The sequence below is a fragment of the Ischnura elegans genome, chromosome 3 (genome assembly GCF_921293095.1).
Source record: "Ischnura elegans chromosome 3, ioIscEleg1.1, whole genome shotgun sequence".
In the NCBI taxonomy this organism is placed as follows: Eukaryota; Metazoa; Arthropoda; class Insecta; order Odonata; family Coenagrionidae; genus Ischnura; species Ischnura elegans.
The window spans coordinates 36,927,154-36,942,232 of NC_060248.1; the positions used below are offsets into that span (position 1 = coordinate 36,927,154).

Below are 15,079 nucleotides of genomic sequence, written 5' to 3' on the forward strand. Positions count from 1 at the left end.
ATTGCTAGAACACATACGAGGATGCGTGGACGTGAGAAGGCAAAACAGCCCCTGTTCTAATGTCGTTCATGCAATCGCGCAATTCCACGCCATTTTAGAAATTAATACAGTTGTAACCTACGTAATTCCGTGCCCCATGTAAAACGGCCTGAATACCGTTGATTAACTGACAAAGTTAAAGGTTATTAACAAGAAGAACGATGGATTTGAGGTTAGATGATTTATATTTCCATTGCCCATCAAACAGAAAAAGTGCAAGGGGTCGTGAAAACTATAATCGACCGATGAGAACTAAAATATGAGTCTTTTTTTGCTCATTGCATTCTAAAATAGTATTTTTGGAATTTCCAACTACTCCCAGAACGAAATAATATTATCATATTTCAAGTGAGCATCAACTATATCCAAATCATTTTTACAATGGTGTTATGCACAGAGGGCAAGGGCATATTTCAGGCATTGGGTGTTCAAGAGCTATTATGAATGCAGAGAATACCAAACGAGCTAGGCAACGGAGGAGGTACAATTTCAGCTTGAAGATGAAAATGTAGAAATTCTTGCCTGTCATGATTTAAAAGTTAATTCACATGTCGACAAAATAGGGAATCCGTAACTAGAATTACATTCAGAGATCTTTTTTGATAGAATTAAATATTAAAAAACTAAGGCAAACACTACGTGGAATATAATATGCATAATTTATCCAGGAAAAACAGAGAAAATAACTTCTAAGGCATCAAAACTTCGAATTCCAGCGAATCCGTACGATACTAACGAAAGAAGTGGAGCGGAAATTGTATCAGCTGGGCGGAAACGGAAGGAGCTGACTAATGTGATGCAACGCAGGCCCTTTAAAACAATCCAAACCCATAGCATAACATGTACCTGCAATGTAAACAGAGGCAAAAATGTAACATAGCAATAGCATCTTGCGTGGATGTTCACTACGTATGAAATCAATATCATTCATAATGTATTATTAATTTCTGTTTCAGGGAGCATCTTTGACCCAGCGTATTTCAAGATTCTATTCATTGAATTGACGACAAAATGTGATTTTTTCGCAGCTACTCATTCAGCAAATCGATTAAAATAAGTTTTCATTGTTTGAAAAACACATTAGAGTGAAAGTAACGCCCTGAGTAAACACGCCCAGAGATTTATACAGAAGAAGAATATCCAGGAGGCATAATCGCACCAAAAGATGTGTAAACACAGATATTGGGATTTGACCAGACTACTGAGACATGAGCAGCTACAAAGACGTTTTTCATCAAATGTCTTCTTTAGGTGTGACGCATAGAAGTTTCCACAATTTCAGCTACTTTAGCAAAATTCATGTGCAGGAAAGTGGCTACAACCGTTCATAGGTTAAACATCTTCAGCCAACCACCTTATAAGATGACGTATCTTACAATTTAGCATCACAGGTAACTCATTTAATGAAGTCATTTACTAGGCAAGCAGTTTAAATATATAGATGGAACAAGAAACTTGAGTTAATTTCATAGTTTAAACATGAGATCAACATCGGTCAAGTATTTTTTCCATAAATAGAGTTATCAATAACAGGGATGATACAACTTTAAATTTATACTCTTATAAGAGGCATCAAGCGACGAATAGAACGAGCTGAGGCGGCGTTCATGGCAAAAGGTCACAACTATGCTCGAAAAGCTTAATATTAGAGACATGGTAACAGTAATTGAAAACATAAGACACGGTCTCCGGCGTTACTTAGTGGAACTGCTTCATCATAAAATAAAATGAAAATACTTTGTTCTGTTCCACACTTTATTTTAAATAGTACGACCCGGGTTTCTGCCGGGTTCTGGAATAGAACAATGTATTTTTATTTTATGGTAATTGAAAACATTCGTGTGTGATGTATCACTATTTGGTTCAGAAGCTTGGCCCATCGGAAAAACTGATCAGAATAGAATAGTTGACTAGACCTAATGCTGGAGGAGGATACTGAGGAATAAATCGACGGATAGGGTGAGTAATATGGTGGTGCAGGGAAAAATAGAACAAGAAAGGATACTTTAGATCACAGTTCGCAAAAAAGGAACAAAAATAGGCATTAGCCAAATATTGAGATCCAGCAGTTACGTGGGAAACATAATGGAAAAGAGTATTGATGGAACAGTTCTCGGTGAAACACCAAGGGGCAAGTACCTATGGCAGATTAAGAAGGATACAGAGGGGCGGGGGGTGCGCGCTCCCCCCCCCCCCCATGCGCGGCCCCCCGCATTGCCTAACATTACAGAACCACAACTTTAACTTTTTTATATCATAATATGGTAATTCCTTACATCTATGGGTGTTCAGTTTAAATAAAACTTTATTGAACTTTGCACATTACTTCATTCTTCATCATTACTACAGAAGTAAGGGTAGCGCAAGATATCTTTTCCCTTGAATTATTTCTGTATCAGCTACTAGAAAGATACGGGGAAATAGAGCCTCGGGGAGGTAAAAGAAGTAGCTTGGGATAGTGAGAAATGGAGGAGGGCTACAGTATACCAATATTAGGATTGCAATACACTGCGTGCAAGCACACTCAAGAGGCGAACTTGGGCAACATTATGGCCGTTAAAATATACCTTGCGTTTCGACATTAACGAATAGCGCATCCTCGAACGAATGCGTAAAAAAAGGATAAAGATTCAAATGACTTGAAAGCCCTATCTCAGGCACATATTTCTCACTTTCACGGGATTTTAGTTCTCAGTGAGAAACTGCGAGAATGGAAACCGCTCTGAATAAAGGCGATGCGTGGTGTAAATTTTCGATTCCACTGCTCCCACATAGCTTTAGGAGGCAATTCTGTGAAAGAAACGTCCGCGCTCTTCTTAATCTCCTTCCTATTTTGAATTTTTTCTCTTTTTCGGGTGAATGGAGGTCATATGAGCAGTCGTATCGAAGAGAAGGAAGCCCTCCTTATCTAAGCGCATTCGGGATTTACGACTGCCGGAGAGGAAGAAAATGGCTGAGGATGGAGATGGAGAGCATTGGCGCACAAATTTATGGTCCAGTAGAGAATTGCGTTGCGACTGCCCCGCGATGCTACGGTTAACCTGTTCAATAAACTTGAAATAAAATTAATGGCATTGCCTCCGAAAAGAGAAAAATATGGTCCATAATTGGCCCGCATATCCATCCCATGACTCTATAGAGCCATCTGTGAACCTTATACAGAGTAATTATTGACGAAAACGTGGAAAATTTTGAATTTTGCTCTGATATTGGCGTAATTAAGGCAATTTCTATGCAATAAAACACTAGTAAAAGCATGGCCCATAACTTATCTTTCAACAAGTAAAAGCTTCACTATTGTAACCCTCAATGAATACTTTTTCAGTTGTCTTCAATCAAGAATTGGAAGTAAATATGTCAGCTATACTTGATTGCTTGATAACATTGCGAATCAGGTTATTCCTCCAATTTTTCAACCCGTATTACAGGGCCCCAGATTTCATATTCTATTGGTATCATTCAAACAGTCAGTTAGCACAAGTAGCGGAGATGTTGAAAACGGAAAAAATAGTGTTAGAGGGAAGAATATTAGATAAACGAGGGAAAGGAAGGAAGAGAATAAGAATTTAGATATAATGTCAAAATGGAGTGGGCCTTATTGTGAACTGAAGACGGAAGAACATGAAGGGAGGGGAGACTGCCAGAATGCTTCGAAAATACTCCATGGAAATCTATCATAATCGGCGGTAAATATTTTTAATGAAGAGCTGCATAGAATTGCCATGGGAACGAATGTGAAATGATGAGAAATAAAGTGTGGAGAAGGAAGAAGGTATGGTTTTTTTAGTGCAATCAGGTCTAATGTCCAGATATATATCTATTCCCCAACGTTTATGCCATTTAATTACATAAAATCGCCAACGAAACGAATGCTCAAATTGAGATAAAGATGCCTTCCAATAAAACTCGGGCGATTTTACTCAATAGTATTGGATAGTAGTATATGATTTAACTGTCAATGAACAATTTTGTGTCTGATTCCTTGTGAATTTTTCTCTGAGCTGATGTTTCGGAAGGCGAAAAAATTAATAATTTTCATTCGTAGCAGAACATTTGTCTATTCACCTTGCATCATTTGGAAATGATTCTGAAATTTTTTTACATTCCTAACCACTATAATACAAGCTCTCAGCAAACTGAGGGCTTGCATTCTAAGCGAGCGTTTCGGGTTTGGAGATAGAGACCACGCTGTCCTGCTCGAGTTCTTATCTTGGAAACGAATAACAAAAAATGGGCTTTAAAGAGCATTTTTCATTCAAATTTTGAGTAATTGAGCAGACGGTCTCATTCATGATGTGAGCGAAGCCGTATCTTAGTGCTATTAAAATCTTGTAAGACAAATCATTTACTTCCAAATTATTTTTCCGAAATATTTGTAATAACTGATACGTAATTAAATCGACCAAAAAATGGAATAATTAGCTCTTTAAACTTTAGCCCAACGCCTTGAGGACGATGGCAGAGGAAGTCATTGAAACGTAGGCTCCGAATGAACAGCTAACCAGGTGGAAATCCCGAACAGCATTCATCCACAGCTCTATAGATAATGAATATTACTTTTTCAGAAATTTGGGATATAAAATTATTTTTTTCAGAGATTGCCCGATCCCTGCTTGAGTGCTGTGTGCTTTAAGGACAGTATATTCACACTGCTTCCAATTCTCTCCGTCAGTAAGCTAACGAAAATTTACGTGCATAAAATGGGATCGGCATTAGGGATCAATCACATTCAATACCAGGTTGTCTTAGATATGATACAGATGTTCATTTCGGGTGCATGATCAAATATTTCATCGAAAATGTTCACAACAGAAAATTATACCTGAAGTGCTCTATCGAATGCATTTGAATAACTCACTTTCGCTCGATGAGCTCTGCAACCTAGACCTCTCCGTTACTCTGCCAATTCTCACAATTTTTGTTTGCAGTTTTTTCCTTAAGGATCTTTTGTTGTTGATATCTAACCTACTTAAATTGAACCCTAGAAATAACAAACAGTTCTTGGCTTCCAGACTTTCTGACTATTTTGAGGCGTGGACTAATGTCTGCCACAATGACTTTCGAGACATTAGCAATCTTCTCAATGGAATTAAAATTCCTTATTACCATCGGCATTTTAACCCATAAGTGCCCCAAAAAATTAGAGGCATTGAGAGAGTTGAAAACACAGTAATACATAGGAAATGTAGTTTCGACAAATTTTTCTATAGTATCGGACGATTTTAGAGGGGTCGATTCTGTGACTTTTTGACGTATTCGTCCACCCCAAAAAGTTGTATGAATCTCTCTAACTTAGGTTAAAAAGTCGCAGTCGGTAGGATTCGAACCTACGCTCCCAGAGGGAATCTGATTTCTAGTCAGACGCCTTAACCACTCGGCCACGACTGCCTTAGTATTTGTATCATAATTGTTTCCCTTTACTGCTACTGGTGCGCTGGGAGAATTTCGGTGATGTTATTGTAAGAGATAGAGAATTTTTATTTCGACAAGTTTTCCTAGGGTTACGGAAGGACTTAAAAGGGGTTCGAATGTATGATTTTTTTGTCGTATCTCATCTCGTTCACTCCAAACATTTGCATGAATGAGAGAGTCAGTCAGTGAGTGACCGGAGGTGGCTTTATAGTATACACCTTTACTCCTCGGCATCCGGAAACTAGTCGTCTCTGCAAGGAAATGAAAATTATTTCTATTTTGGACTTCCTAAAATCTTGCAGAATCCTCCCAACCATAAATCCGCGAAAGAACTCCTTCGAGCAAGTTACTTCACTATTTACAGGTATTGAGAGAATGGAATGTTACCCAACCTCTCTTGGGGCACATTTGACGAATTTTGAGCAAGTTGGCTGCCATTTCACCCATTAAAATGCTTTGTTTTCCGAGAAAAATATATCCTTGTAGGCACCCGCATCTTCAACGGGAGAGAAACAGCACGGGCAGCTTCGAGTGCTCAATTGATAGACCAAGTGAGTGAGTTAAGTGAGGAATTTCTTCTAAGATATCTAGTTCAATCTTCATTGATGGCTTCGGAAAAATCCTATTGGGAGAAACCATGAGTATGAATACACCCTTGGGCACGTGCTGATGCGATAGTCGAACAAAGAAGTTCATTTTCTTGAACTCAGCCTAACAAGTTCGCGGCATTCCTCATATCCGAGCTTCCACTCGTTGACGGCGTACGTATGAAGATTCGTACATGGAAATATTATAATGTGGGCTTTTCGCTGACCTTCTATAGAGACGATGTTTTTCTTGTTTAAAGTATACCGGGACTAGCCGCGGTGATATCTTTTTACGGGAGTCACCCGCAATGCACAATCGTGCGAAAGATCCACAGAGAAAAAATCATCCCGGTCAAGGCGAATGATTTTTTCTCTGTGGATCTTTCGCATGCTTTTCTTAGCGTATTATTCGTGTATGTAAGAATTCAATCGATAATGTTTATAAAACAAGCAAGAAGGAAGAACCATCACTTGAAGGAATTAGCCATCATTTCTCTAGCGTACATTTAGAACGTAATAAATTTTTGACGTTACATGGAAAACAATAAACTACGCCGCAGAAAGTGACATTTAATCATCAAGTTTCATTCCAAAAATGACTTTAAATAACTCTTAGAGGTTGTTTTCCAATAGCTTCTATCTTTTCCTAACTTCCTTTCTCACAAGTTTGCGTAATAACATGTTTTACTCCTCCAACAGTTTTGTCCCTCAGTTCTTTATGAGGGCCTTCTCTTACGCAACACTCAATTACAACAAGAAGTTGTAGTAATATATCAAATAATTCCCAATTTTCCACCCTTATGTTTTTCCCTCTTTTTTAAGCTCCAACTCTCGTTTTACGTTTGAAATTAAACAATCAATCTCCGGTATAGGGGTCAAGTTTCAGAAACTCTCATTGTTTCATCTTCTGGTCAAGACACTTATTCTTGCAATAGGGCATGGATCTGAAGCGGCATTTTTTTCATTTATTGCTTCCGTGTATATAGTCCGTTATATATTCAACATTTCGCCATATTTCTGAGGATACTCTTCATTTGATAATTTTACAACTTCCCCTGACCTTTCCACGCCGTAGAGCAGATAGGCATAGGAGTCACATTTAATACTAATAGCGTACCGATTCATTATCACATCTTTTATTATGAGAGCCGCATTGAAAAATCATCACTAAACTAAATTCGGAGAAATAATGCAAAGTTTTTGAAATTATACTCTTTTCTTCATTATCATTTTTTAAACGTTATCTTTTATAGCAGCTTAGACATGAATTTCGAAAAGTGCGTACGGGGCATAGTGAGGCTATTTATATAAAACCATCACTTCCACATTCGAGGGCTATACCAAAGTTTCCTCAAGAATGTCAATTACTCATTCAAGAAATCCAGTAAACAAAAATGTATGTTTTTCATCACGATATTTATATGTAATGAAACCATTTAATTATCTATCAAACTCCAACCAGTTTGTTATTAAAATGGGCATTTCTATCTGATGGCTATCACGTTCTAAGCGTACTTTATATCAAGAATGGAGCGCGTTTGGCTAAAATGAGGTACCTACATCAAAGAATTTAAATAATGGAATTTTTAGTCAAAATTAATAAAAGAGAATTTATTTTTAAATTCACCTAGGTATTGCACAATAATATTCCAATGAATTATTCAATGTACTGTACAGCTTTGAAATTAATAAGCGTTCAGATATTGGTCTTTTTGGTGGTTACCCGTTACTTCAGTAAGGTATCTTCTTGTAAATGAGAGTTGAAAAGCCCACGTAATCCAAAGCCCACCCAATGTAATCATGCCCCACCTGAATGACAGTAATTGGCTTTCGCGAGTCACCACGGGTTTCCTTACAACGCAAGAGGGGCTTCATTTCAAATCTGAGCGTGGAATTCACCCCGTTCGTGCCGGAGATATTGATACGAAGTCGAATCGGAGTACGATGTACCTTCAACCAACTAGATAAATTCAAAAACCTTTGAATCCGAGGATAAGCCTCCCTATTTTCTTTACATGGTGCTGCGAACAGAATATGTCAACCACATGACAAAGAGATTCAGAGAATTTAACTTCCAATTACATTTCCTTATACGTTGAACTTGTATCAAATAACAATGGTACCTCAATATTTACTGCCAGCAACACTGACAGTAATTGTCCTCTTGCGCAAGACGTCGTGGTGCAAATGACCTCAGCTTTCGGTCACTTTGTCCAAATTCCATCTCTGAATAGTAATCAAGATTAAAGCATTATTAAGAACTTTTGGCTGATATAAAACTTTTTAATTAAATGAAATTTCCTTCAATGACGTACGCAAGGCACAACGCAAGGCACAAATCTGTATGAGAAGAATGATTATCAGTTCTTTAATGAATCTTTCTCTCGCTTTTTTCCGTTAACAGTCCGCTTTTTGTCTAGGAACGATGAGCCAGAGATCTTTCGGTCAAGTCATGACCCGAGGTCCTTTTGGCCTTGGCATCTTTTTTTTTTTAGGAGCAAAAATATATACAGACGTTCAGATTTATCATCAATTCTCGCCAAGATATGGCCACCAGAAATTTACCAGTGCCACACTGAGTTAATATATATGGAATGATGATGTAATGCTACATTTGTGAATGTTAACTTGCAACAAAAACGTAGGTGTCGTAGAATTGACGCTGCTAAATGACCGAAATGAAAATAAACATTACAAATACCCTAAAATAGTTCTGCTTGTGTGGTTTGTGTTGTGATTAGTGGCAACAATGGCTATGTTATTTGGCCAACTTAGGGGTCCAGTCAAATAATATCTGTCGCTATTTCTGCTTTAGCTATTCGCTTCAGCTTTCGGCTTTAGCTATTTCTGGAGATATTCATAAATGAGTAAGCAGTTATTCGATATAAAATTATTTGTTTATGACTATGGAATTCTACACCATTAAAAAGAATAATTGTTACAATAAACTATAAATCTGTATTAATACCCTCCACAAAAATTTTAATAATGAGCGCACATCCGGTTCCACCAAGAAATAGAATATTCAAGTACGCTGTCGGGTAAAAAAAGTTTTCAGGTTTTTTATGCCTTTATCGCGTCAAGGGTGGGGTGGCAAGGGATACAAAGAAGTTGGATGATAAGGAGGCCTAGGCGGATCATTCAGGTTTTAGGGTGGGTTTGGCATGAGAAAAATAGGAATCCTGGGGTGCAGTGCGTCACTTAGAGGGCAAAGCGTGGGGCAAAGGTTTTCATTGGAAAGTTGGCAACAAGATATTTAGAGTAGCAGCGATTGGTAAATAATTCGCTCAGCATGGCAATCCTACCAGATTATTGCATGAACATTGTTCGAGAAAAAATTGTCGTTATCGAGCAAGCAGTATTAAATGTTCGCAATGAAATGTCATTTCTACATTATTCCGGGATCGTAATCTACGAATTAAGAATGAGTTCTTGAGCCTTGTGCAAAAAGATGAATGGAAAGACACACAGTAGAGAATCGAAGAATGTAGACAAAGGAAGAATTTGAAATGTAAGCTGACTCCAAAAATATACATGGGGGTGCAATATAACATGCAAGCCATGATTCTTATAATCCCAAAAGCCTTAATATAAATAAATAAGATATGGCACATTAAATTCCCTTTCTCCCGTTATTAGGTCTTGGATCCGTCGTGGAGAGCCGAAGGGATAAGTGGAGAAGGCGGTAAAGTTGAAACTCAAGCCAATTACGTTTGGGAGAAATTTGATGATGGGAGCGTATGATTTGATTGCAATAATTGCAATATAGCCAAGTATTTTTCACCAAAGACTTCGTATTTGCATCTTTGGAGTGACCATTCTGAACATGGCCCACATCCAAATTCTAAATTTCTCAGCATCCATGAGGAAGAGAGATGGTATATCTCCTGTGGACGTGAAGCGCTTTTTAGACACATTCGATGCTCTTATTAAAACTGCGCGAGCTAACCACAAGAAAATTTAGGATATTGCTAAATTAAGTGGCTAAAATTCGTTGAAACCCGAATTCTATTTTCAAATATCCAATAAATTCAGAAAACCCCTGTCATATCTCTGAATCATTTATACTGCATCATCTAGGATGCTAAACATTAACAGGCTAGAAGGGTACTTCTTCAACTTAATAGACCGAAACGATCAATCTATTTTTTGGGGACTTGACTTGATCTCACGTCAAGGTGAATGATTTTTGATTCGTGGAATAATCACACTTTATTTTAGAGAAAATTAAAATTAGAAATGAAGTCACGTGAGATTAGGCTGTGGCCATTAATTACCTAAGTTCCTTTACGGTTTGTAGTTTTGAATATTCTATTTTTATATTATATTGAATAACCTATATTTATTCAGGATCGTATTCCATTCCTTTAGTGACAATTTACCGAGGAACTTGATCTCCTTCATAAATGTATGATTTGCTTTTTTTATGAAATTTGCAGCTATAAGTTTACCAAGCACCGTTTTCAAATTGCACGAGCAGTGTGTTTCTCTGGAGATATCGAGAAAAGAGAAAAATCGGAGAGCAGGATACAGCATAAATTAGCCTAAATTATCTTACAATTTGGCTATTTGAGGAGAAAAAGTTCGCAGATATCCACATATGGATTGCCGCGGCTCGTAATCCCCTCTTGGCCCAGCACATTTAGTACACATGACTCGCTTGAATTTCAGAGGCCTTGAGGAGCGCGAGTTCTGCGTTTCTTCTTCGCCGCTCTCGATTCGGAGTTTGTATATTTTCATCCGCCGGTCACCTTGTCAACAGAGTGCGGTGCTCTCTTGTGGCTTATTTTCCCTCGCACCTGTTCTGCTGATCTCATTTCTGGGCATCCTTCGCGCGATGTGATTTCCTTTGCGAAGTAAACCTGGGCGGAAATAGTACCCACGCTTTGATGGTTTTCTTAAGCGTATGAGTGGCTGCCGGTGAGGCGCAGCCACGTACGAAATGACTGAATTTTTTTTTCGGCGAGAAATTGCTCAAACATCCAGAGACCCACGTCAGGCAAGGTGAGTGGCAGGTGGGCACTGGACCAAAGGAGGACCTCACGCACTCGTTCGGCTTGATATGAAGCTTAAGTAAGCGATGTGTGAAATGGGTATTCCCTGGGTGCACGTCAGTGAGTCCACTGAACTTCACATCCATGGTAGCTGTCGAAGGAGTGGTCTATTTCTCTCCGGGGCGACGACCAGGCCCGCTCGTGGGAGGGCAAGGGGGTCAACTGTCCTTCCCCTCTCCACTCCTCTTGACACAAACACTCGCTCTATTTTCAATTAGACGAAATGGACATCGTTCTCAACACGGAAATCAGTTACATCCTGTGTTAAAAATCTAGATGACTAAAAAAATTGTACACTATTACTGCTAATGAGATTTTCTAAGTTCAAAACTGCGTAATAATACATCGCCTGGCCTTTAATTTTGCCGTTTCCCTCTACAAAAAGCTATTCTGTACAACTATTGTATCGCCTTTTTGTAACCATGGTGTACTTAATTATGAAAGAAATGATGTTTCATGTTACAATTTCATAATTCATTCAATAAATTTGCTTTAATTTTAGTAATACACAAATATTCGTTATTAGTTTTGAAAATGTATATTTCGGAACACTAAGAGGTGGAAAAACACCATGCCACTAAACAGACGATGCTATTACATCAGGTAAACCGCCTAATCAAGTACGAAAACCTACCTTAACATTAGTTCAGGCGACTTCCCTAAAATGTGAGGGTATTGCTGTCAAAAGCCAGGAATTCGGGGACTGATAAGTAATGGCAAATAATTTATCTATTAATAACGAAAATTAGCCCCTTTGGAATACTACGAAAAGAAAATGAATTATCATGGTTCGATAATTTTTTTAAACTGATGCATTGCATTATTACTTCCGAGCGATGACATTTATACTTAAAAGGAGGTATGGATATTTTTCTGAAATCTATTTTGTAACGATGGCGTTAAATTTTCAATCGTTCCTAAAGTTTAATCATAGATATATTTACATTTTTATCAATTTCAAGAAAGCATTCTAGCAAATCAGCAAACGAAGTATAAAATACTATCGGCTGTAGCAGTGCAGTGGAGAGGCAGAATACAATGTCTAATTTTTCGCGAAGTTTGATGAATTCAAATATGTTTGCATAACTGAACAATCAGAATGGTGATAAACTATTCGAGAAGCTAAGATCCGAGCCATTGCCATAACTAAATAGCTTTCATTTCAAAAAAGTGTGATGGTGTAAGGCAGTTGCGGAAATAAAAGAAGTAAATCAGATTACGTCGTAAATATTAGATTATTATTACAGTATTCTACGGATGAAGGTAGATTTCCATGTAGTAATGAGGAAGTGATCTGGGAGCCTCCCTTTCCTACCAGCGCTACCTTCTTCAATTCACTGTAAGGCCTACTCCCTTTCAATCTATCTAAAAACTCTATTCTCTTCCTTCCCCTTCCTCGTTTACCTAACATTATAGCCTCTAACACCGTTTTCAGCATCCCCTCCTCGTTGAGTACTCCCTCCATCCATACCTTCTGTCTCCTACGTATCTCACCTAAAAGCTGCCTCTCCTCACCCACCATGTCCAGCACTTCGTCGTTCCCTCTCCTCTCCGTCCATTTCACCTTCTCCGTTCTTCTCTTTACCCACATGTCGAATGCCTCCAATCTTCTCTCGTCCTCCTACCTTAGTGTCCACGTTTCCGAACCGAAGAGAGCTAACTCCAGATCAAACTCTTAATTAACGGTTATTAATTAGCCTATCTTCATAATTATTTTTGCTTTTGAAATGCGTACTTTATAAATTAGCGTGATATGCGAAACGCTTCCAAAGATGAAGCAGGATAACTGAGGAAGGAAGAAGAGGAGTAAATTCAATACACGAAGGGGCGGAAAGTAAAAATTGTAGTATCTGCGTGTTCCAAAAATATTTTGAGCTAGAAATTAATCCTCAATTTTCAATTCATTAACACAGTCATACAAATAAAAGTAAAGAAGTAATACTTTGGTAATCCCAGAAATAAAAGTCACGATTACGTTACGTTTACCCTCCGACTAGCTTGATCACCCCTTTTATCATGAGTATTTCCGGTCTATCTTTTGTTTACTCAAGCATCAAGGTTATTATTAAACTCTTTCCAATCGAGCTAACCTTTATTGGAAACGCATCTTGGCATATTTGAAAAATTTGTCGCGCGAAATCACGAAGAACCCTAGATCAAAAGACGGGAACAATGATTTCCATGGACAAAAATCCGCTTGATCATTTCAATGACATCATTTATTAGGTGAAAATTATCCCTACATAAAAAGGCACTCAATTTTTGCCCCCCTCCCCCTGGTCACAATCGAAGCGTAAAAAGGGGGTAGCGGAGAGCCAGTATCCCTTCCGAAAAATGGGAAAGTATTTGTGTTTAATCGGTAACTGTTCGTAGCTCGGAGGCAAGTTAGTAATTCTTATCCATCTTCTATTTCTATCATGTACCCTTTACTTATTTAAATTCTCTTAAGAATATTGTATCGTGAGAGGCCCTTATTTAAAATTTCTCAACATAGCCTTACATTGATATTTACCCCGCCCGCTCCCTAAAATATAAGCTATAAATCTTGCTGGCCAAAATAATTCCAGCTTTCAGGGTTTGAATTACTAGACAATAAAACTGTACCCTGGAAGAGGAACCTTTACCAGCCGAAATATTGCACACAATTGGAAAATAATGTGGAAAAACTTTTGCGCTACTCTTGGCTAGTGAAGGAGCTTCACTCTGAGAGGCGGTGACTGATCCACGGGACAGACGCAACGATGTCAACGCATTTTCTCTATCTTCAACGAGCAGTTATATATCGATGCGAGACTACAATGGCTTGGCTCCTCGTGTTTATATTGTCGTCAGAGGCTCACAGCCGCGACGCTCTAAATGCCTGGGAGGAAGGCTTAAGAGCGTCTTCTCGGTCGGGTGTGATGCGAATGGGTTGGGGGGGGGGGGGCGCTGTGAAGTGGTGACCAGATGCCCGTGTGGGTGAGTCACGTCACATGGGAAGTACATTTTCTTGCGAAACTGGCCCGCCCACGCGGCATTTCCTGCGGCGGTTGGGCGAATGGTGACATCACAGAGTACCCCGCACAGATTACAAGCGTTCCTTAATCCGAAGCAAAATGTAGAGCAATTAACAGGCTTCAACAGATACGTCTAGATTACGAATGGGAAGGGATTGAATGAAAAACAACAGCACGCAATGGAATAAGTTCCGACATTTTAGTACAAAAACGTCAAGTAAAAATATCTCGATGAAACAATAAAATAATGCCGATAAAGAGTTACTATTTTTTTCACAAAATCGTCAAATAAAGTGAGGATGTGATATACTACGTGCTTTCATTTCTCATTCCGATTCAGCGAGAATAAACTGACAGTGATACTCTATAGATTCACTCAATCTCCTGGAAAACCCCAAGAAATAGGGATTGTGGTGTTTATGTTCGATAACTTGGGTTAACCGCAGGATCTCGCAATACATTAATATTTTGAGGAAGCCATATTGGTATCTAATTTTACAATGGTATAGAGCCTAAATAATCTTGCAGTAAAACTTCAGGTGTCGAAGTTTCCTTTAAAAATAAACATACCCATCCTAGGGTTCGGGTCTGAATTTCAGATATGCCTTTTCTTTTTTAGCGGAATCCTTACATGAATTATGTCCTGAAAGAAACGCATTTCAATGGCAGGCTGGAACGATATAAATAAGGAATCAAATTATGTCGAGTGCAGAAGGATAAGCGAAATAATGTTCATTAATGAGTATTAGTACTATGATTACCTAACGTGTTACGTTGAGTGCGAGGCTACGGCCCATCCAATCATCCTATAGGCCGTATTTTTAGTTCCTGTTTTGGTTGTTCTGCATCATCGTTAACGTAGATTTTTTAAGGATGGTACCAGTGGCGGATACGGATGGGGGGCGCAGGGGGCGCCCCCCCTCCCTTGCGGGTCCGCTTGTATTGCCGAACATTACAAAACCACAATTGTAACTTTTTTATATCATAAGAT

The 15,079-nt window shown here is 38.6% G+C and overlaps 1 protein-coding gene and 1 non-coding gene across 2 annotated transcripts in view; one reads left to right on the forward strand and one right to left on the reverse strand.

Moving 5' to 3' along the window:
• LOC124155667 (insulin-like growth factor-binding protein-related protein 1) overlaps window positions 1–15,079 on the forward strand; it is a 49,552-nt gene that overhangs the window by 17,342 nt on the left and 17,131 nt on the right. The window lies entirely within an intron of this gene.
• Trnas-aga lies at window positions 5,346–5,427 on the reverse strand. Its single transcript has one exon. It is a non-coding gene; the product is annotated as a tRNA-Ser (tRNA).